We start from the raw sequence: 23,585 nt of genomic DNA, 5'->3' as shown, positions 1-23,585 counted from the left end.
GGAGAATGAGGCAAAAAAATAACCCACCAGGAAAACAAAGGACATTTCTGAGCAATGATTGGTTTACCACAACTGCATTGCCATCCAGCCTCCAAAAATTAGGTAAATGGGAGATCCAAGCAGGGCAAGGAGGGGGATATGCAGCTATGGGTAGACTAGAAAAATATGGAGAAGGAGGAGGAAAAGGGAGGTAGTGAAGGGACCATGTCAGCATGGTAATTAGCCTGTCTTTCCCAATAGAAAGGTGTTTCCATCAGGAGCATTTCCTCAGGGACATCAGGGAGAGCACAGAGCATTCATCCAGGCCCATCACAGGATTGGGCCACTGAGGAGGGTGCTTGGGCAACCGAGCTCCAGCTCCTGCCCTGCCAGAGCTTTCCTGCAGGAAGCTTTGTACCCCAAGGCAGGGGACGAGGGCAGGCAGCCAGCCCACCTTGCCAGCTGCCAGAGGGACAAACAGCAATCCTGTCTGAACAAGAGACAGCCAAGGCTTTCCAAGCTTGCCTGCAAGATGTGGGAGGGTGTGCAGGGATATTACCACATTCCAGCTGTGGCTAAGCTGATATCCATCTTCCTCCTTCCCCAGGTCTGACCTCAGGACAGGCAGTGGCTGTGCCTGCTTACTCAGGGTGACTGAAACAAGGTTTGATCCAGATTCTCCCAGCCCAAGATTGTGCACACACCATGCTCCTTCTCCAAGGAAAAAGGCTGGGGGGGGGGTTGGATTTTACCAGCTCCTCTTTCCCCAAATCAAGGGCAGTGACACCCATGTGAAAAATCACCTTGTTTTATAGCTGTGCAGACAGGTTGATGTTTTTATTTGGTGGAAGTTGCACCACAGGGCTTCAAAAAGAGACTGGGAAGATGAAATTGCATCAACATTTAATGGGGTAAGGAGAGACAGGGATAGGCATAAACTGGGTGCAAGGAAATAGATCCCTTGATTTTCAATGTTCCCCTCATGATAAAATTCCCTTTATTAAATTATTATTCCCTTTATTAAATTAAATTCCCCTTTAAATTCTCCTTTAGCAGCTGAAAATGCTGTTTTTATGGGATAACACCAGAAAGTCACTTTCTGCTACAGGGTGCTCAGAAGATGGGAAAGGTTTTTGAGCACTGGTTTTCACAGCTCCCACCTTCACATCTTAAACACAAACTAGCCAAGACTAGGGAGTGCTAGGATTTTGGGTGACCTCCAGTACCACTGGGCTGGACTAGTCCCTGTGGGGAATGCACTAAGGGAGTGTGCAAGCAAATTCCCACTCCAGAGCCTGCTTGGGAAAAGGAACTTGAGAAGAGCTTACATCAGCCTGGGCCAGAAGCATCTCCATGTGTGACCAAATAAGAGCTCCTGGCTTGGGACAGGAGGCCAAGTGACTCCGTTGTGGTGGGTGGGGGCAATTAGAGGAGGGGATGTGGTCAGGGCATGAGTCACCAAGGAAGGGCATCTGCTGATAACAGCTGGATAAACCAGGCAGCAGGTCTGCTCAGGAGAACATCCCAGCTGGAAGCCAAAAGCTGGAGACAGCAATCCTGGCAGGCAGGGAGCTGTGAGAGCCTGGCATGGGCTTTTCCTGCTTGGCAGCAAAGCTCAGCCGGGGTTCAGGATGAACATTTTCCAACAGGTAACTCCATGGCCTCGTGTCTCACATTGCGTGGTTTCAGCTGGGCTTGGAGGCAGCTTTGTTCCTTGTTGTGCTGTTGTGTTCCTTGTTCCATCTCTGCAGCCTCACACTGCCATGAGGGACAGACAATTCCCTCCCATCCCACAAGGCACCAGCCCTGCACACTCCTCTTTGGAGCAGCTCTCTACGGGAATGCTCTTGGGCAAGAGGCAGGAGCACGGCTGAGACATGGGACAGCACAAATCAGCTTGTACTCTGCTACTGCCTCCTCTCCTCCATCAGCCTCAAAACCTCAGCTTGGAGCACTCAGAGATCCACTGAAGGAAACGAGGGAAAGGCACAAAGGAACCACCTTCAGCTGGTGGGAATGATACAACCTACAGCCTCAAAAATGCCCCTGGCATCGATCCTGCAGCAGCTGAAGAACCTCAGGCAGGAATATGTGTGTCCTCTGAGGATGAGGATTCACTGCCAGGTCCTTGGGACATTGTGGTGCCTTGTGGTGCTCAGGAGGAGGTCATGGAAAAGCACACACTGGGGGCAGGATTCCTGCTGCATCCTTTGCCACACTTTAGTCAGCACTGTGGAGAATTTGTGCAGTCAGAGTGGGATCATGTCTGCAGCTCCTAATCCCTGCTCTCTACTGGTGTCCAGCTCCCATGGAGCTAAAATCCTCCTGCAAGCCTCCCCTCCCCTCCCTGGGAGCTGACTAATGAGATGTGTCATGGTCACAAGGCTGCTCCTCTGCACCCACCACTGCTGTGGCACTTCCCCTTCAGCTGGGAAATTGGAGAAGCACTGTCCACGTGCACAGGAGCACTGGGGGAGGAGGAGCCTGGTTGCAAACAGCAGCTCTACCCCTCTGAGTCTTCAGGACTCATCCAGATGATCCTGGTGCTGTCCTACAGCTCTGCCACTTCCTGGACCCATGGCTGAGAGGGCACCAGATTGAACAAGGGAAGTGCTCTCTGTTGTTCACAGTGCCAGGGAGAGGGATCCTCATGGGAGTGGATGAAGATGAGGCCATGGAGACCATCTTTGGCACAGGAATTGGGAGGAGACCAAAACTCCTGAGCATGGGGAAGCCACAAACCACCCAGCTTAGCCAGCAATGTATGGGGACATCAGTCAGCTTCCCTGCAGGGAAATCCCCACGATCCTGTGGCAAGGAGAAGGATATCCATTGCCAGGAGATGGGCTGAAAAGCAAGCACAGCTTTGGAAGAGCTCAGGAAACTCAGTTTTCCCCCGATTCCTGTGCCTTGGCGTGCAGTCTGAGCGCATCTGTGCAGCTGTGTCCTCCTCAGCACAGAGCCCAGACACTTCCACTGCCAGGAGGTTTCTTTCTACTCTGCTGTGTCAGGACCTGGATAAACATGAGGCCTCCTAAAACTCATGACCTGCTGTCTGTACACACACTTTATCCATCCAGGGCAGATTGCAGCTCTTGGGGGTTTTTTCCATGCCTTGCCTTAAGCAGAGGAATAATCTGTGTCTTGAGCAGTGCATCCTTTAGCTGTGTATCCCGAAGCACAGCAATCCTCCACTTGCTTCCAGAAGTTGCTAGTAAAGTTTTTCCTAAGAAAAAAAGCCTCTCTGCTGCTTTTGCCTCTCCTAGTGCCTGAAGTTCTCTGCCTGGTTGTGTCCATTGGCCACACAGGCCCAGCTACATCCTGATCCTCCCACCTCAGACTGAATCATGGAATCACAGCACGGTCTGGCTAGGAAGGAACCTTTAAAATCACCCAGTTCCACTCCCTGCCATGGGCAGGGGCACCTTCCACTGTTCCAGGCTGCTCCAAGCCCTGTCCAGCCTTGACTCAGGCACTTCCAGGGATCCAGGGGCAGCCACAACAATCTGGGCAAAGGAGGCTCAGTTACACTGAAGAATAATCCCCTTTAACACTACACACCAGGAATGAATTACTTGATGTCAAGCCTGCATTTGCCAACGTGTGCTGTAAATAAACATTTGATTGAGGTAATAACCCTGGTGCCAAAAAAAAAAATAAAAATAAAGATTTACGTTACCACCTTTGAGCTGAACACAATATCTGGTGCTTGCATGTTGCAAAAATTAGATCATCCCTCCAACCACTTGGAAGCAACAGGAATCACAACTGCACTTTGTGGGAAAGCCCACAGGGCAGAGGGAATTGCCAAACACTGAGGGTGCACTTCTCACCCCAAAGGGAAAGGGTGAGGGCAGTCCTGATCCTAAACCTCCTGCTGAGAGCAGTCCCACCAGCACAGGGATGCTCCAGCATTACCCCTGGCACTGGGAGTGCTGAATTACGCGAATTAATTACCGAGTATTACCCCCACCCCACAAAAACCAGTAGGATCATTTCCTTGCCTAGATAGCCTTAATGATGCTCCTGTGTGGCAGGCTGGAAAGGGAGCAAACAGGGAGAGGAGAGGTTTGGAGAGGCTGGAGTGGGAGCCAGCCAAGATGGTTGCAGGAGATGCCCGTGCACGCAGACAAGCACGGGCACAGATGTCAGTCAGTCGGCAAAGTGAAACCAGCAGGGTGCAATCACCTCCTCCTGCCAGCCTGCAGCCTGCTCCAGGAGTGCCCTTACACCAGGGCAGTGGTTTTCCTGGCTGGGAATGGCAGTGCTTCCATGGCATCACTGATGGATTCCTGTTCCACGCCCAGCCCGCGTTCCCATCATGAGGCACAGTGTCCTGTGCAAACTGTACCCACAACCAGCTCTCAATTCCACCATCCACTGACATCCCTCTGTGCTCCTCCACATCTCTTCCACTGGCAGCTTGCTCTCCCTGAGCTGTTTACTGGACAAGTTCTAACCAAAGCCTTGGAGGGAGGCAGCAAAACTTCCCTCTCTGCTAAATCCATCTTCCAGGGCTGCACTAGCAACATCCTCCTGTGCCTACAGCCATCCTGCAATCAGTTTATACCCCACTTCCTCTTCCTGTGGCAATTCATATGGTTTAGAGCTCAGCAAATGGGCCAAATTTTATTAATAGGGATTAAAGAGATGTTGTTAACAGATAAAAGAGGCAAGCACACTCTACCTGCATTACATCATCTCACACTGCTTCTCCTGAGGGGCCCAAGGGGCTCCATCCTCTCTGTGGGACACCCAGGTCCTCTCCCCCATGCTGTCCACTGTTTCAGCTGCAGAAGTGATCCATGTGCTCCTCCATGTGAGTCCAGCTGATTAGGAAAGCTAGGAATGAAGTCAGCTCCATTAATGAAATTGGTTCCAAACCGAATCCCTGAGCACTTCTGTTCACCTCTGAACACATCCTGTTGTTCATCCTGTTTCCAACCCACCTGAAATTTCTTCAGCAGTGCTCAGGTTGGCTCCCTTAATTGGAAATAAAATAATAAAAAAAAAATCCCTTATCAATTAAAGGCATTTTGGCTCCATCTACTCAAGCTTGTGATATCAGTTAGATGTTTATTGAGCTTTTCACTTGCTCATAATTCACCTTGACTAAAATAAAGTATAATTCTGTCTAAGGAGGAGGTCAGAGGAGCCAAAGCCAGGGGGTAGAGGCTCAAACTAGACATCAGTCCATGGCTTAGGCTGTGGGTGGCAGCACCTCTGCGTAGGAGTCAGTGATGCTGCTGCATTTGGGCAAGAAAATTCCTCATTAATGAGCTTTTTGCTTTTTAAAGATGAGCATGAAGCTGGTCTATAAATGGAAAATAAATTAATGGGCCCCATTCAGGCACAAGCGCCTGAAGATGTGTTTTTGTGTGAACATCATCTCTGGCAGAGCCAACATCACCCTATCCAAATTAGAACAGGTCCAGGACTCAGCTGAAAGTTAAACCAAATCTCCCTCATGCTGGCAGGGATGAGCAATAACATGGATTGCTGTTCCCAAGAGAAAACTAGCCCTGTCCTGCAAGGAAAGGGGAACCACGTGTTTCAGGGAGCAAAAACTAAAATCTTGACTGGTTGGAAGTCAGCAGCACTGCTGATTCGTGTCCAGGAATGTGTGGATGTGGCACTTGGGGACGTGGTTCAGCAGTGGGTTTGGCAGCACTGGGCTGGGCTTGGAGGGCTTTTCCAACTTTAATGATTCCACACAATGATTTAATGATTCCCACAAATCAAGAATTCCTCACCCCAAACCCTCCAAGACTAAATGGTGACATTGAATAGGGGTGTATTTAACCACAGGTACATTGATGAAAGGCCACAGGCATGGCTTAAAAAACTGCCAGGGACAAATCTGAGAGCCCACAGGGACATTGCAGCCATCCCTGATGGGATGTCCTGAGAGAGAATTTCCCAGGAGAATTTCCCTGAGAGAGAATGTCTCAGCAGGACATGGATGCTGCCATACCACTGCCACCCCAACAGCATCTCAGAGGGGTCACAGCTGGTTCCTTCCTCAGGCATCGCTTCCCTCCCACTCCCAGCTCTCAGCAGGATTTCCCACTGGACGGAGAGGTGCTAACTCAGCACCCTGATGGCAAAAGAGAGCTGAGGTTGATGCCTTGAATTTTAGCATTTATATTTTTCAGAATTTCTGCTGCTTAGTGTGTAACTCTGAAACTTCATATTTGGTGTTAGTAAATTCTCTTCACAGGGTAGTTAGACAAAACAATTCCTTGCCAGCTAGAGAACCAAGGACAACCAGTACCCAAAAAGCAGAAACAACAGTGAGGGAAAGGGGGAAGCCAGGGGGCTGAGACTTTATAGCCTGGGGCTGTGGTTGGATAATTGACCCCAATGTGCAGATGAACCAAAACTTATAAAAGTGTGAAGACTCGTGACCAGGATCCATCCTGGATTTGATTTGGGTGTAGCCCTGGCCAGGCTCTTGCACTGCCCAAGGTGCATCCTTTCAATAAACACCTGTTTTTATTCCTTTTGCTCTGTCTAGTGTCTGTTCCAGTTCTCTTTCCAGGCATCAGTTCTGGTGACCCAGATGGGACATCAAGGCATCTGGAAAACCCCTGGACAGGAGGAACACCCAACTCCTGCTGGGCTGGGCCAAGTAGGTATCAGAACCTCCAGGACTCGTATAGAAACTCATGAGTAACTGGATAAAAGTGGTGTTTCCAGGTAAGAAGGACCCTTTGGAGATGCCCTCAGTGCTGAGCAGGAGCTCCCTGGGCAGATGAAGGAGCGGGAGCACTCCGTGCCTCGCACATCCCACGGCTCTGATTCACTCACACTCCCCAGCATGGGCAGTGCGAGCGCTTGGCTGGCTTCCCAGCTCTGCCTATCTGTGCCTCAGCATCAAACCAGGCTGGAAATAATTTCTGGAGACGGGGAAGGAGCTGCTCTAGGCAAAATTTTGGCGCGTTGAATGTCTGGTGAAGCCCCGTGAGAGACAGAAGCCAGATCAATTAGGAGTAGAGCCCTGATGCCCTTCTTTAGTTTTATGAGAATTTCTGCCAACCTGCACTAGGAAAAACTGTCTTCTTAGGAGGTGATACAAGAGTCAGGGTGGAGGAGAAAACTCCCAAATATTTGAGGTGCCCGAGAGAGGAAGCAGCTTGTCCTACTTTTGGTGATGGTTTTAAAGATGAACAGATATCACTACACCCTGAGGTAATGCCCAGACCAGGAGACACCATCCCATAAAGATAAGACCCAGGAGGGCAATTCCAGCAGCACAATGCCAACCTTGGCAGCCTTTCCCTGGGTTGGATCCAGAGGTCATTTGAGTCCAGGACACAGACACTGCAGAGGTGATATATTACAAAGCACCCATCTTGTTTGGTGTGGGCTTCTGGAGGTGCTGAAACACTCGGTCCCTCCCTGATCCCTCCTAGCACACAATTCCAGAATCCACAGGCTCAACATCTTTGACTGCCAACGTCCCAAAAGGATAACTCAACTTTCCCTATCTCCATGAAAAGCCTTCTCAAACTGCCTGGGATTAGTCTGGGGATCTGGACCATCTGCCAGCTGCGGCTCTGGAAGCAGGTGAGGGTTGCAGTGGGTTTGCTGCTAGCACTTTGCTGCATTCCCACTGGACTCCGCAGCTCCAGGAGGCTGGACAGGTTCCCCCTGCCGTGATGGGAATGCTGAACAAGAGAACTAGCAGTGTCTCACCCCAAGCACAGCATGGAGGACACTGTGTGAGTCCCCTGTCTCTGCAAAAGCTGGCAACTGTGGGATCTGCTCCCTGAAAGGGCATGGCAAGGGGACAAGTGACAGCAGGGAGGATGCAGCCACCACAGTCCATGTTTTCACACAGCAGCCATGAGAAAATTCACTCTTTGTTGTCCATCTGGAGAGCTCCTTGGGCTGCAGACTGGGTTTGACACGAAACCAGCTCAGGACTGCAGGAGCCTGAGGGACTGTGGAATTCCAGAATGGTTTGAGCTGGGAAGGACCTTAAAGCCCATCTCATTGCCCTGCTTGCCATGGGCAGGGACACCTTCCACTAGGCTAGGCTGCTCAGAGCCAGTGGTGGTGGCTACAAGAAATACTTGTGGATTCAGCCCAAGCTGTTCCCCTTGGAAATCAGTGTGGCTCCAGCAGCCAGGGAGCTGGGAAAGGTGGCTGTGCCCTGTGCTCCTGCCAGCAGCACCCAGCACCTCTCAGGAAGCAGCTCTGACCTCCCAGGAGCCACATTTTATCCCCATTTCCAGAAGAGTGGTTGCTATGGCAACAGAAATGGCTTGCATTTTTAAATGCTTCCTCAAGGACATCCATTAAGGAGGATGATGATCAGAAGAACAGAGGGATGGCCCCAGCCCTGGATGAGCAGGGCTAGAGCAAGCCCAGGTGTCCGTCCATGTGAATGTAATGCATGGATATTCTGGAGTGCAAGAGCTTCCTCTTCACACTCCCCCTGCACAGAGGGTTGCTTGCATGTGCATCATGGAAGAGAAGATCCAGGCAGGAAAATTGTTACTGGCAGCTTGACACAAACAGGGAAAAACAACCACAGCCTCACAAAAAAAACCCCAAAAAACCAAAAAAACAGGGGGAGAAAGAAAAAGGTCTTTTTCTCCAGAAGGTACTAAAATTGACTCCACTGTTCTGGTTTAAATGGACAAGGACGTTCAGGCAGCACTCGCCAAGTTTCCTTCCCAAAAAAGACTTATAGAGAAAGTCCTCTGAGGGATAATTAAGTGGCTGACAGACAGGAAACGAGGATATAAATAAGTGGAATATTTCCACCATGGAAGGAGATTATCTGTGGGATCTCTGGCCATGATTGCACAGCCACTTGCAGATCACAGAGCTGCTCCCAGCCAGCCACTGCAGCATGGGTTTGGATGCCACCAGTGCAGAAGGGAGAGCTCCTAGGCCATGCAATCATCACAGAATGTTTGGCTTGGAAGAGACCCTCAAGCCCATCCAGTTCTACCCCTGACACCTTCCACCACCCCAGCTTGCTCCAACCTCCAAGGTGGAGCATCCCCCCAATTTTTCAAGTAAATTACTTATGGGATGCTGTGATGAATGCGGAGACAGAAAAAAAGCAGCAACCAGCAGGTTTAAACCCAACATTTATACTGCTAATTATTTTTAAATCCCCACAGTTCCTGAACATGTTTTGCCTGGGTGAGAATCCCTTCACCACGCATGGGACGAATGCAAACAGTGCAGAGTGTCCCTGTGCCCATCCACACAAACTCCAGCTGGAATGAATCACACCTGCCTGCCTCTCTCTGATGTTCACAGATGCCTCCCACCCTGGCAGCTTTGGAATTTTCTCCTGGCTCTCAGACCAGGCTGAGCTGGCCCAGATTTTCTCTGAAACCACACCCTGCATACGTGGACTGTGTGGTCTGGTGGCTTTCTGTGCCACTGGCTGAGCCAGTGGTGGCTACAATAATGACAGGGGAGCATGAGGACCTCAGGGCAGGCAGAGGGAAGAGAGAATGGTGGGAGAGGAGCTCCATGTTGTGGGAAATAATAATGCAAAGGAAGAGCTGGGGGTGGGATAGTGCATGGGAAAACCTGAAGAGGTGCCAGCCCTGGCTGGGGAGTCACAGCAGTGCAGAGGCACCTGGCAGGGGACACTGGTGGCAGTGAAGCCATGGCCAGGTGACAGCACAGCTGGACATGCAGCAGGAAAAGCACAGCTCAGGCACCAGCATTTCCTTGAAGGGAGAAAGTGTGATGTAGGAAGGACATGGAGAGACTCCAGAGGAGGCACAGAGATGCTCCAAGGGCTGGAATCCCTCTGCTCTGGAGCCAGGCTGGGAGAGCTGGGGGTGCTCATCTGGAGAGGAGAAGGTCCAGACAGAGCTCAGAGCCATTCTAGGGGCTAAAGGGGCTCCAGGAGAGCTGGAGAGAGGCTGGGGATAAGGGATGGAGGGACAGGACACAGGGAATGGCTCCCACTGCCAGAGGGCAGGGATGGATGGGATATTGGGAAGGAATTGTTCCCTTCCATCAGGGTGCCCAGAGAAGCTGTCCCTGGATCCCTGGCAGTGTCCCAGGCCAGGTTGGACACAGGGGCTTGGAGCAGCCTGGGATAGTGAGAGGTGTCCCTGCCCATGGCAGGGGTGGGACTGGATAAGCTTTAAGCTCCTTTCCAGCCCACACCATTCTAGGATTCTGTGATCCCCAAGCCTGACTGTGAAAGAGTGGGAGCTGTGGTTTGGAGTTTTGATCCTGCCAGCCACATGCATTGAAGTATTGGGAATGTCCCCAAACACTGGTGGCATGCTGGAGATGCTTTAATTGCTCCCAGTTGTTTTCCTTCTTTTTTCTAGGTTTCCATGGTTTGAAAGCTTCCTTCTTGACCAGCACTCCTGGAGGCAAACCTCTTTTGAAAAAATACCCTTTAGAAAGGGCTAAAGCAGATATTCTCTGCACTGATGTGAATTCGGAGCTGAGATTTCAAACCCAAGCAAACAGACAATAAGCTCTTGCTGCAGACTGGGAGCTGTGGGGTTTGCTTCTGGAACAGGCCTGGTATGGGGGTGAAGAAATCTACCACCAAAATTTTGGGTGCTACCAGTAAGCAAATCCCACCCTCCAGCCCCCAGAGATCCCCAGCCTCCAAACACTTGTGTTTCTTGCTGCCCTGCTGCAAAGCTCCACATCTTCCCTCCTCCCACCCACCGGCTGTCTCTGCTGCAGCTCCCAGCCTCTCCCCAGGGCCCGCTCAGCAAAGGATGCTCTCCCCCAAAAAAGCTCCCCACAAACACTCTCCCCTCTGCTGAGGAATGCTCTGACACCACAGCTGCTGTTTTCCCAACCTCTTGGGATCACTAAAGTTGGAAAAGCCCTCTAAGATCACTGGGTCCAGCCTTGCACTGCCAAACCCGTGACTAAACCTTGCTACCCAGGCTCTGATTTTTGCCCATATTTTTTGCCTTCTATTCTCCATCTGCAAAGAGAGAAGCACTGAAGCAAAAATTTTGCCAGCAGGTCAGTTTTCTGCCTGTGTTGGTAACCCCCCACCAGAGATGTTAGTGGAGGTGAAAGGGTTAAGGCAGGCTGGGGACAAAAGCAATGGATTTACTAAATGAAGCAGAAAATCCTACTGTTTTCTTTCCTGCCTTTGCTGGAAAATATTTGCCTACTCTCGTCCCGACTTCTATCAAAAGCCCTGCAGGAAATCCAACTGTTCAAATCTGCTTTTCTGCTCACAATGGTTTCTAACAGGTCAAAGCACTTTGGCCAGCAGCAACCTCCTCCCTCCCTCCACACCTGGCATGGCTTTTACACCCATCACTGGTAATGACTTTTTCCTCCCCCTGCCTGATCCACCTCAGGCTTTCCACCCCTAGAAATGCCCTGGAGGGTGGCTGAGGCAGAGCAAACAAGAATAAAATATCCATGAGGGATTCTTGCATTCCTTCTGGCTGGCTTCCCCCCCCCCCCTCCCAATTGCCAACTCCTGCAGCCACCAAGTTTTCCCAGCGTTTGCAGGAGAAATGGGAAGTTCATTCTCAAGCAAAAGCAGTGGGATGCCTCGCTCCCTGTGTGCTTCTTCCTCTGCAAAAGGAGCCATATGGCAGCACTTAACTGCACTCACTGTGCTGGAATGGCTTGGCCTTCTGGCTCTCTCCTCCCAGGCTGCCCAACTGTGCCATTACCACCAAGCTGCCACCTGCTGCACCCTCTCCGGGCTCCAAACTTCTTGAGAATTACTTTTCCCCTGTGTGGCATCTACCCTCTCCAAAATGAGAGAAATCATGGGCAGAAAAAAACCAAAAGGGAAACCCAACAAACTTGATAATGAGTTCAGGGTGATGCCTTGGGTTTTAGCATTTATATTTTTCAGAATTTCTGCTGCTTAGTGTGTAACTCTGAAACTTCATATTAGGTGTTAGTAAATTCTCCTCACAGGGTAGTTAGACAAAACAATTCCTTGCCAGCTAGAGAACCAAGGACAACCAGTACCCAAAAAGCAGAAACAACAGTGAGGGAAAGGGGGAAGCCAGGGGGCTGAGACTTTATAGCCTGGGGCTGTGGTTGGATAATTGACCCCAATGTGCAGATGAACCAAAACTTATAAAAGTGTGAAGACTCGTGACCAGGATCCATCCTGGATTTGATTTGGGTGTAGCCCTGGCCGGGCTCTTGTACTGCCCAAAGTGTCCTTTCAATAAACACCTGTTTTTATTCCTTTTGCTCTGTCTAGTGTCTGTTCCAGTTCAGCCCTTCCAGGATCTGGCAGTTCTGTGCCACATTGTGTCACACCTGATCCCACATTCCAGCTCAAACCATGGGATGGACACCGTGCTCTCCTCCGCACCAGGAGCACCTCAGAGTGGCCACAGGGCTCCAGGGGAAACAGAAGCTGCTCTTCTCCTGTGGCTTTGGCCCCTCTCACAGTGGGATTCTTGGGGTGCCCTGTGCAGGAGCAGGAATTGGAGTAGATGATCCTTGAGGGTCACTTCCAGTTCTGGATATTCTGTGGTTCTGTTCCCACCAGCAGAGCTGTGTGTGGAGCAGACATCCAACAGGGATGGTCACAGACCTCAGGAGCTGGAAACAGCAGGAAAGGGGAGCCTCAAGTGCTCTGAAAAGAAATTCAACCTCAGGAAACCTTGTAAGAGAAGCCAGGCAGGTGTTAAATCACAACAGCAGGTATCTGCCTTAAGATCTTTTACACAACAGTGTTAAGGAGAAAATCCAGGTTTCTGCTTCCCTATTGGAGAGAATAAATATTGGAGCCACTCACCATTATAGCCCAAGCAGGGAGCAGGGTCTGGGTGGGCTGGTAGGGGAAAGCTAAATTTTTACATGGGTGAGTTAAACAGCAAGAAGATTTCATATGAAAGAAAAAATAATGTTTGGTGTTAAAATGGGAATAGTCCGAAGGGGAGGCTCACTTTGCACCCAGGAGAGAAGATCCACGGTGGGTTTATGTGCAGCTTAAACAGCTCACTTCACAAATTAATCCAGTTCCAGTGTCCTGGGGTACCTGGGATTACTGCAGTGGCTGTGCCAGGCTGGGGCTGTCTGTGTCTGAAACATCCTCCTGCTTTGGAGAGGAGGATGTGACCTAGGGGGACCCAGAAACGTGCACCAGGCAGCTCCAGCACAACCAGCTCCCTTTTCCCTGGGCTCTGCTTGTCCAGCTGCATTATCAGAGTTCATCATTCCTGCCCCAAACTCACAGAGTTTGTGGGCACATGGTCAGATCACCCAAAAGGAAAAGAGGAGCCTCTCCCATGGGGGTGAGAACCGCACTCCAGAGAGGTGGTGGCTCAGCAGAGCTCTGCAGGATCCCTGCCAAGCACAGAATCAGGGGCTGCCTCACAGACAATGCAGGGAGAACACCCATTAATTGGGCTTGCTGTGCACAGTCTTATTTTTAGTACTCACCAGATTGGCAGCATTATAAATAGACGACTCCTATTTATCCTACAGTCTCGGTACCACCGTGCTAAGTCAGTCTTAACGACCTCAATAAATCCAGATTAGGTGCTCTCCAGGCTGTGTCACCATAGAAATAACATCTCCTCTGTGCTCAGACACAGCTGGGGGGGCTGCTGTCCCTGTAGCCCAACCTGGTGCCCTCTGATGTGCCACAAGATGTCATTCCACAGGGATGCCACCTTCAGACCCCTCAGTCCCTAAAAGGTGATTTCATGCCTTACATTTTGGGGGTTTGAGGGTTTGCCTCCCAGGACAGGGAGCATCACACTCTACACCCTGTCCCTGAATGATGGCCAGGTGCTGCTCTGGGCAGGGTTCAGTCAGCTGAAGAAATCGTGGTGTCCTTGGCCTCATCAGCTGCACCCACAATGGCAAAACACCAGGGCTGGGAGTGGGAGCAGCCTGCTGTTCTGGAAAGGTGGGAAAAAATGGGGTAAAACAGGAAAAACAGTGTGGTTTGAATGAATAACTTATATGCAATAAAAAAATGCTGCTTTTCTACCAAGTTGACTGATAATAACAATTAAAACACCAAATCAGAATCAAAGAATGGTTGGGGTTGGAAGGGACCTTAAAGATCATCTTATTCCATGGGCAGGGACACCTTCCACTGCTCCCAGCCCCAGTGTCCAGCCTGGCCTGGGACACTAACAGGGATCCAGGGGCAGCTACAGCTGCTCTGGGCACCCTGTGCCAGGGCCTGCCCACCCTCCCAGGGAACAATTCCTGCCCAATATCCCATCCATCCCTGCCCTCTGGCAGTGGGAGCCATTCCCTGTGTCCTGTCACTGCAGACCCTTGTCCCAAGTCCCTCTCCAACTCTCTTGGAATCCCTTTAAGCACTGGAATGGGCTCTACAATCTCCCTGGACTCCTAATTCTTCTCTTAAAAAGAACACCCTCTCTCCAGTTCCCTTCCACTTGTTTTTTTTTTTTTCCTGTCAGAGAGTGGTTGCTTCATTTAATCTGTGGCATTATGACAATTCCCAGCACAACAAGCATTTCCTAGTGGTCACACACTTCCCTTTGAACTGGTTGTGCTGGTCCCAGGGACAGGGAGTTCCCCAGCCTATCAGGATTCCTGCTCCCAAAAATGCCACCTAATTCCTCATGCATCCACCTGAGCCCATGCCCACCTCCAAACCCCAGGCATGCTGCATGCCTGGAGACTGACTGGTCTCCCTCCAGCCTCTCAGCCAGGGAAGGGCAAGGGGAAAAGGTCTGGAAGCCTCCAGTTTCCCTGGAATTACCTGTGTGGGAACCAGTCTGTCCAGGTGCTTGGGGCTCTGCTGGGAGACCAGGGAGCGAATGCACTGGGAAGTGGAGCATATCAAAGAGCAGAGGAATTCCAGCAGCTGGAGGTTTGTGATCCTTTCATCCTCTGGGAGATTTTTGCTGTTTCCAAAGCTGGAAGCCTGCACCAGTACAAGCTGCTTGGCTCAGGCACAGCACTTTGTCTTGCTTGGGGTGAGCAGCCTGCCTGGGAGAGCTTGATGCTCCCCCTCACCTCACCTAGAATATGGTCTGAAAGGAGAGCAGAACCCACCTAAAATGTGAAAGGATGATTCTGGAAAGGAACAATCTTATTAATTTCATAATATCATCAAATGGGCTGGGTTGGAAGGGATTTAAAGCTCATCCAGATTCACCCCCTCCCATCAAACACCTTCCACTGTCCCAGGCTGCTCCCAGCCCCAGTGTCCAGCCTGGCCTGGGACTCTTCCAGGGATCCAGGGGCAGCCACAGCTGCTCTGGGACCCTGTGCCAGGGCCTGCCCACCCTCCCAGGGAACAATTCCTGCCCAGTATCCCATCCATCCCTGCCCTCTGACAGTGGGAAGCCATTCCCCCTTCAAATCCTGGATCTGGAATGACTGCTGGAGAATCTGGAGGTTTGAGCTGCATTTTGTGGGCAGGGGAATGAATTAAAGTGCAAAGTGAGACAGGTTGTAGAGGAGAAACAAATTTTTAAAAAATTAAATAAATAGAAATATATAAATAAATCATAAAAAATGAGATAAAACAAGCCAGGCCTTATGAGTTATTTGCTGTCTGGCTTTAGGGTCACAAACCTGAGAACTAAAACCACCAGAGGAGCCATCACAGAGCTGCCTGTGCTGCTAAACAGGGGGTTCAGCCAACTTCCCACTGCTCAGGAGAGGCACAGCATCACTCACTCACGTGCCAGGGATGAGGATCTGGGATGAGGATCTGGGATGAGGATCTGGGATCAGGACTGCTGGAAGGCACGTGGGTGCTGGAGCTCCCCAGTGGGCGAGGTTCTCATTTCACAGCAGCTCCAGAGGTTTCAGAATGAGTTCTCTCTTGCCTGAAATGAAAGCAGCAGCTTTCAGATGCTTTAAAAAAAAATTAAAAATTTAAATTAAAAAAAAAAAAAAAAGTTGAAATGTCTATTTTGGGATTAAAATCTTCAGTCTTTTCAGGACAGAGAGGATATTGTGCTTCATAAGGCAGTGTTGGGAGGGTGAGGTTCCCATCCAAGCCATCCCAGCTCTCATCCCCCCTTCCCAGGGGCATGGGAGCAGTTTGGTACCCCAGTAAGTGTGAACACACAGGGTCAGCAAGGAACACCCCTGTGGCTGCAGAGGGACAGCACAGTTAGTCTCCTGACAGCACACCCCACTCTGGGGGGGTCTGAGCATATTGTGCCCATCCAGGGACAGGCAGCAGTGCCTGTCCCTATGGTCCAGCCACAGAGCTCCCTGCCATACACCAGGGTGCTCCAGAGGAGGAGCAAACAGCCTGGAAAGCTGACAAGGTTGGCTTCCCTTGGATCTGCTCCTGGGCTGCCAGCTCAGCCAGACAGAAGGCTGCTGCCTTATTTATTTCATAATTAAAGTGAAAGGCATCTTCTGGGAAGCCCATTTTCCTCATTTACCAAATGAGGTTACAATAGTCAGTGGTTTGCCCAAAGATTTATGTCTCCAGGATCCCTGGGATCCTTGTGAGTGAGCTGCAGTTCTCTACTCCACCAATCCCTCATTGCTGAGGCTGAGGATGGCAATCCTGAGGGATGAAGCACACAGCCCTTGGAATCAGCTGGAAAACACTGTTTTTCTCAGCTGGAACTCATTTCAAACCCAGCTGTCCCACTACAGTGACTATAAACCAGCTGCAAAGAAGCTCTTCCTGCTCTGAGTTGCCATACTAAAAAAAAAAAAAAAAAAAAAAAAAAAAGAAAAAAAAAGTCCATTGAGCAAATCCTGCTCTGAACTTCAGACCTGCCCTAGCACCAGCCCAGCTGGGCTAAGTCAGTGTTCAATCTATGTGATCAATACAAAGTAGTTTAAGTTAAACCCATTGTTTAGTGGGGAGACAACCCCAACCCAGACCTGTGCCAGAGCTGCTGTGGCTGCGCCTGGATCCTTGGCAGTGCCCACGGCCAGGCTGGACACTGGGTTTGGAGCAGCCTGGGACAGTGGAAGGTGTCCCTGCCATGGCAGGAGGTGTAATGAGATGGGCTTTAAGTCTCTTCCACCCCAAACTATTCTGGGATTCTGCGATACCGATGCCTGACTATGAAAGAGGCCATGGTGGGAGCTGTGGTTTGGAGTTTTGATGGTGGAAGGTGTTTCATGGCAGAGGAAGTGGAACTGGCTGGTCTTTAAGGTCCCTCCCAACCCAAACCATTCCAGGATTCCATCCTGACTGGGCCCAGAGGAAAGATCTGTCTGGATGTGCTGGCTTTGGCCCCATCCTTGTCCCCAGCAGGAGCAGCAGTTTGGTGTCACTAACTGGAGGCAGCCCCTGAGTGTGCAGTTTATGCATTTCTAGATCATTAAGCCTTCTCCTAGCGACAGTGTTTAAAAGCCATGATGACGTTTCATTCCTTCCCCCCCTCTGCTGTTTGGCTCTTGAAAATTAAAAGATAAGCTTTGTAAATCTCACCGAGAAGAGGGAACTGTCACTTCAGCTTTAGAAGAAAAGCCAGCAAAGAAATAAAATTCCTCTTTTGGCAGAGGAGAAAAAAATCCATTATTAAAGGCTTAGAGACAAAGGCTCTCGACACAATTAAAGGCAGACCTAAGCCTTTGAAAGCAGAGGGCATGACACTGGAATACACACAAGAGGTAGAGATTAAAGCCTCCGTTGTGGGGCTGCTGAAAAAGTTAAGGGAAAAAAAGAGGAGAGTTTCAATGGAAGCATTTGCCTAAACCAAACTGGATGAGAAGCTTCCTAGAAAAGGGCTGGAGTCTTCCCATGTGTTTACACAATGCCAGGAGCTGCTGGGCTCAGTTTTAATTAGGATCCTGGGGCATTACTGGAATAACTTGGGGAGTGAGGGTCACAACGTTCATTAAGCGGAAAGAAAACAGGGCTCCCATATTTTCTGTGGGAAACTTTCCACCTGGGAAACCTAATATTCCTGTGAAGCCTGCTAAGCTGAAGCAGAAGATGTTTCGTTTTGGCATTGTCAAGGCTTTTTATTACAGGTGAGCAGGCTGGGGACACACTGCTGCTCTCCAGGCACATGGGTGACTCTCAGCCCAGCACCTCTGGAAAACACTGAGCTTTCCTGCTTCTAAATTAAGAGCACCAGATCCAAGGAGAACCAATGCCCAGGATGACAGAAATGCTGTTGAAATGCTTTGCTCCAAAACCTTCCCCTTGCTCTCGACCCTTCCGTGTCCAGCCAGCAGCACCACGAGCCAAACCCTCACTGTGAGATGCTCCCAGCCACCACAGAAAGGTCCAAGACCTCTCCCTGCCACTTGTCAAACCCTGTGCTGGCAAGAGACCACCAGCACCACTCCCTAAAACCATGGATTTGCCATCCACCCTCTCCTGCAACTGCCCAAAGCCAGTGTGGGCTGACCCTACTTGGCTGCACCACGCTGGGCAGATGATGTTTCTGCTCTCCTGACCTGAGACTCCTCCCTGAGAGGGTCAGATGGCTTTAGAGGAGAGCAGCTCCCTTTTTACTGTGAATCACGTGGGCTACATCTACTCACATGTCTCTGGAAGGGCATGCTCCAGTGGTGGCTGCTTTTCCCCACCTGGTGTGTTAACACAGGCAGTTTAGTTTTTATTAATGCTGGGTTTAATCCAGGGCTCTGCAGGGTGTGCAGGAGTTACTTATGCCCAAACTCAGCACCATTTTTGGGAGGCTGAAGGGGCAGGCTGTGTGGTAGGGACAGTGTACCTGTCATTACAGGTACCTGACTTTTCAATCCTAATTCTCCTCTCTGCAGAAACTCCTGGGACAGCTGTTTTGGGATGACTTGGGTGAAGCCATGCCAGGCACGCTTACATCCTGCTCATAGCCACATAGCCACTGTCCTCCACTCTGAAAATAAAAGCAGGGTCCAAGGATGGGTTTAGATTCTGGGTTTTTTGTGTGTTTTCCATTGGTTGGTTTCATCACCAAGGAGACTGAATTCCCACACTCGCTGCTTTACACATTTCTCTGGAACGTAAATCCCGGCTCCTGTGCCAGTGGCCATCACAGCACAATCACAAAAGGAACGGGCTGTGTGCTGAGGTGGAGCTCTGCTCGCTGTCCCTCTTCTGGCTGGGTTTTTATGGCCATCCAAAGGGGAAAATAACATCCTCCAGGTCTGCTCCAAACCCAAATCCTTCCTGGCATCCTGGTCCATAGCGGCCTCGAATCACTCGCCTCATATCCGTGGAGAAAACCCTGCATAAAACACAACCAGGGAAAGGGAAAGAATTCCTGGTGTGCTCTGCAACAGCAGCTGAGGCACGAATTCAGAAAATACCACTGCTCTCTCTGTGCCCTAATCCTGGCTGATTTTTTGTCCCTTCCCCTCTCTCACCCCCACTCCTAAGTGTGAGATCAGTTTTCCAAGCACCACCCAGCAGCACCCTTGGATGGTATTAATGGGAATTCTGTGCCCGGGATGCCTTTCAGAACACTGGACTCAGAGCCCCCCAGGACACAGACTGTCTCATGCTGTTTTCCTGATGCCTGTCACACTGGCACACATCTCCATGGCAATCCTGAAAATCCAGAAAACAGGAGGCAGAGCTACTGCGAGGAGGGCAGGGCAATGTCTGCTCTGTTGGACCAGGACACACACACAGGGTGCTTGCCATGGGTCAGAGACACTGTGGGGGCTCCCAGAGCTGTGAAACCCCAACTTATACAAATGGTTACCTAATGATGTGTCTGCCCAGATCTGCACACAGGGAGCTGATCCGCAGGAGAGGCGGCTCTGGAAACCAGGGAAGATGTGTCAGGAGGAGTTTGTGATCCTGAGCGCTGGAGGGTTGGGAGGTGAAAGTGTTGCCTCTCTGAGGCCCCCAAAAGAAAAGCCAGTGAGCTGTTGTGCTTTGTAGAGAGAGATCCCTCCATACACTGCTCAGTGTCTCTGCATTTGACCTCCTAACCTCCCAAAGTGCAGCCCAAACACATCTGGTCTTCAGGACCAGCTTTTTGCATCAGCCCTTATTCTGTCCTCCTCTAGAATCAGCAACAAAACCCTTTCTTGAAGCAACAGCTGGTTTCCATGATCTTATTTTCTAGACAGCTCCTTAAGAGATACTCCCTTCCCCTCTTCCCCTCCCCCTCATCCCCGAATTTTAGCTGTGTTCCTGCTCCATCTGGTCCCTCTGTGCTTGGAGGAATGCCAGTACTTCCTAGGAAAGGAAAAAAAAAAACAACAAACTCCTCTTCAGTTTGGGATTGCTGGGAAAACGTGACCAGGCAGTGGCAATGTCTGTGTCCATTTTCAGTTCTGACTCTGGAGCATCCCAGGAGGCTTCCAGCAGCTCCAAACCTGTGTCTGCTGCCAGGTAAAGGTGGTCACCAGCCCCCTGGGCATCTCTGTGCATCCCTTGGGCCAGTTGGAGGTACAGAGAGAAAAACTGAGTAGGTGACACTGTATGGAAAAACATTCCATCGGGGTTTTAACCTGCTTACAGGTGCTCCTTTCCTTCTGCTCTTCTCCCCCCTCCCCAAAAAGCAAATACAGCAACTTCTGCAGATGCTGGTCAGGGTAGAGGAAGTGCTGAAAGATTTTCTCATCATCCAGGAAGCTGTGGCACCATTTCTCAAGCTGCTGGACAGAAACCTGCTGCACCAGCTCTGCTTTTCTGCTCCATCCTGCCCCTGAGTTCAGCAGCAGCACCACGTTTTTAGGATTGGTTAGAGGGAATACGTTTGGAATTTGCTGTTTCTGGCTAAACCAAACCAGACAAGCATCCTGGAAAACATCAGGAAGCCCAGTCCAGGATGAGGTAAAGGCTCTGGGGCACTTCCTATTCTTGCTGGTGCATGTGAGGAAAAGTTCCTTTGTTTTTAGGACAATAGCTTCCTTGCCTCCAGGGATCCTGGTTCCAGCTCTTTTCTTGCCTGTGTTACATCTCAGGAATGAAAAACAAAGAAGGGATTGAGGAAAGCAAGTCCAAGCAGCCCCAGGAAAGGGTGGGTTTGTGCTCTCCTGAGCACGGGCTTTGTTAGGGCAGCAGGGAGGTGTGAGATTATGGCAGAGGGGATTTTCCCTGCTGGTAGGAAGCCAGTGGCAGAGACCCCCTGGTCCCCTGTGGTGGTCTTGGCAGGGTTTGTTGCAGGCTCTGGGCTAGCAAGACCCATAAGGGACAGAGATGTAAAATCAGGGCTCATCCCAGGAAGCTGCAGCCCCCAAAGCAGGGAGAGTTTGCCTCTCTGCCAGCGGGCTGTCCTCATGCAGCTCCTGCCTAATGTGAGGAGACAGCAGAGACACACTGACAGGCATCCTCCTGGGAGTCAGGCTATGCTGCCAGGGAAGTGTCTCTGCCCTGGCTGAGCATTCTGAGCTCTGGGAAGGGGGTGATGCCCAGCCAGGGGAGGAGGCATCCAAGTGCCTTTTGCACACTCCCAGGGATGGGGATTCCACTGCTCTGGGCAGCCCCTTCCAGTGCCTGACCACCCTTTCCATGGAGAAATCCTTCCTGCTGCCCAATCTAAGCCAGCTCTCCTCCTGTCCCTGTTCCCCAACCATCCCACTCCTGTCAGGGAGCTGTGCAGAGCCAGAAGTTCCCCCTGAGCCTCCTTTGCTCCAGGTTGAGCCCCTTTCCAGCTCCATCAGCAGCTCCAAAACATTTTTAGATCCAGTTTCAAGGGATTCTGGGATCCCTACTGCCTCCCCACCCTGGCAGCAAGCAGGTTCCCAGAACTCCAGGTCTGGCTTTGCTTTCTCAGCCTCTGGAAAAAAAGCCAGGTTTTAGGAGGTGGTTCAAAACCTTTTTCCTGTTAGGAAAGATAAATAGCCCAAAAAATTATTTTGGGGGGTGATATCCATCCCAGTTTTGTAAAGTGAGGGGGGTAAATCCTTAAACAGAGTCTACAGTGAGGGTACCATGGCTTGGGAAAGCCCTGCTAAAGGGAGCAGAGAGATTCCTACCCCCTTCCACAAGCCTTGGAGAGAATAAGTTAACAGCTCTCTGAAACACTGATAAGTATTGTGAGGAACTAGTGAAAATTATTTAGACATTAGGAAGTTTAATTAGGTTGCTTTCCTTGAAAGGAGAGGAAAAATTAGAGGCTCTCACATCCTTCAGTGCCACCATCCCAGCTTAGCTGAGCTGAAGGCATGAGTTACACCTGGCCAGCCATGGCAATCCTTCCTGGAAAGGACCAACAAAGATTGAGAATCTCACCTTGTGCATCACTGAGACGTTGTCCAAATGCTCCTTGAGTTCTGGTAGCCCTGGGAAGCCTGTTCTAGGTGCAGGAGAGCAGCTCAAGTCTTGTTTCAAGACTTCCCAGCCCCAACCTCAGCCAGGGAAAGCCTCTCTGTTCCTTCTGCTGCTCAGCTGTGTGAGGCAGAGCATGCCTTCCCTTTGAACCAGCTCCAGCATCCCTCCTGCTCCTGGGGCCACAAGGATGGATGAGGCTGGATGTGTCACAGCAAGGCAAGAGGCAGACCCCAGCATGTGGAGCAGGGAGAAATCCTTCCCTCTTCCCTCTCCACAGGACCTGCATCTGGATTTCATTGAGCTCATGGCAGGCTGGAACCCGGAGTGAGCTCTGAGCTCATTAACAACATGGCTCTTGAGGGGCTGATTAATGCAGGGGGACTCTGGGGGTCAACAAGCCTTGCTCAGCCAAGTCCTGATTAAAGGCGGCAACAGCCTGGAAAATACCTGGGGGGCCAAAAAATCCCATGGCCCATCGCTGTTGGGTTGGGCTAGAAGTCTGGAGGTGAGGAAATGCAGGTTGGCCTTGACAAGGACTGAGGATGCTGCAGCAGCAGAAAGTGACACAAGGGACAAAGCAATCCCACCAAGAAGGGGAGGACCCACTCTACCATCCCAGAGGGGCTGCATTGCTTCATGAACCCATCAGGAAGGGTTGGAAAGGTCACCTTTCCCACAGGAGAAACCCAAAGCAGAGCTGTCCTCCAGCTGTGGGCCAGACCTGGGGCTCTCCTGGCTTTTCTGCAGTGTGGTGTCCCAGAACAGCTGGCCAGTTGCAGGTGGGCACTGCCTGCTGCAGCAGCAGCAGGGATTGAGAGATCTCAGCAGCTGCACGGGGCTCCCTCTCCCTGGCAGCCCGTGCAATTTGCAGAGTGATTCAGCAGGGTATTGATTTAACTCTCTGCAGACAAATGACCTCTCTCTGGGCCATGCTGTTTAGTGCAGGGCTTCAGTCTTCTGCATTAATATTTTAACAGATTTACAGTGGAGCCTCTCCACCTCAGCAGGGAGAGGGAGGGAGGGAGGGAGGGAGGTGAGGGCAGGGATGGGGAGAAGCAGGAAGGGAAGCACAGGCTGGGAGGTTTGGATTTTCTGCAAGCAGGCCACGAAATCGAGGTTTTTCAATCTAAAGAGGCTCCCTCTGCTCTTAATTCCCATTAGCCCTGCACCAAAAGCAACACCCTTGGCTGCAGCTCTCCAGCCTGCAGCTCAGAGGAGGATGAGGGATCAATCATGGCATCATTTAGGTTGGAAAAGCCCTCCAAGGTCATTCCCCCATCACTAACCCACATCCCCAAGTGCCACATCCACAGGGCTTTTAAATCCCTCCAGGGATGGGGACTCCACCATCTGTCTGTGCCAGACAACTTCTTTCCATGAAGAAATATTTCCTCAAATCCAATCTAAACCTAACCCAAGATGAGCTAGCTACACTGCGGGGGGGACACTGCCACTGACATCCTGTGGCTTGGGTGAGGCACACACCTCATTCAGCAGCACA

This window comes from Erithacus rubecula (assembly GCF_903797595.1).
Source record: "Erithacus rubecula genome assembly, chromosome: 8".
NCBI classification, from domain to species: domain Eukaryota; kingdom Metazoa; phylum Chordata; class Aves; order Passeriformes; family Muscicapidae; genus Erithacus; species Erithacus rubecula.
The sequence above is the reverse complement of the archived record's forward strand: the minus strand, read 5'-3'. Positions refer to the sequence as shown.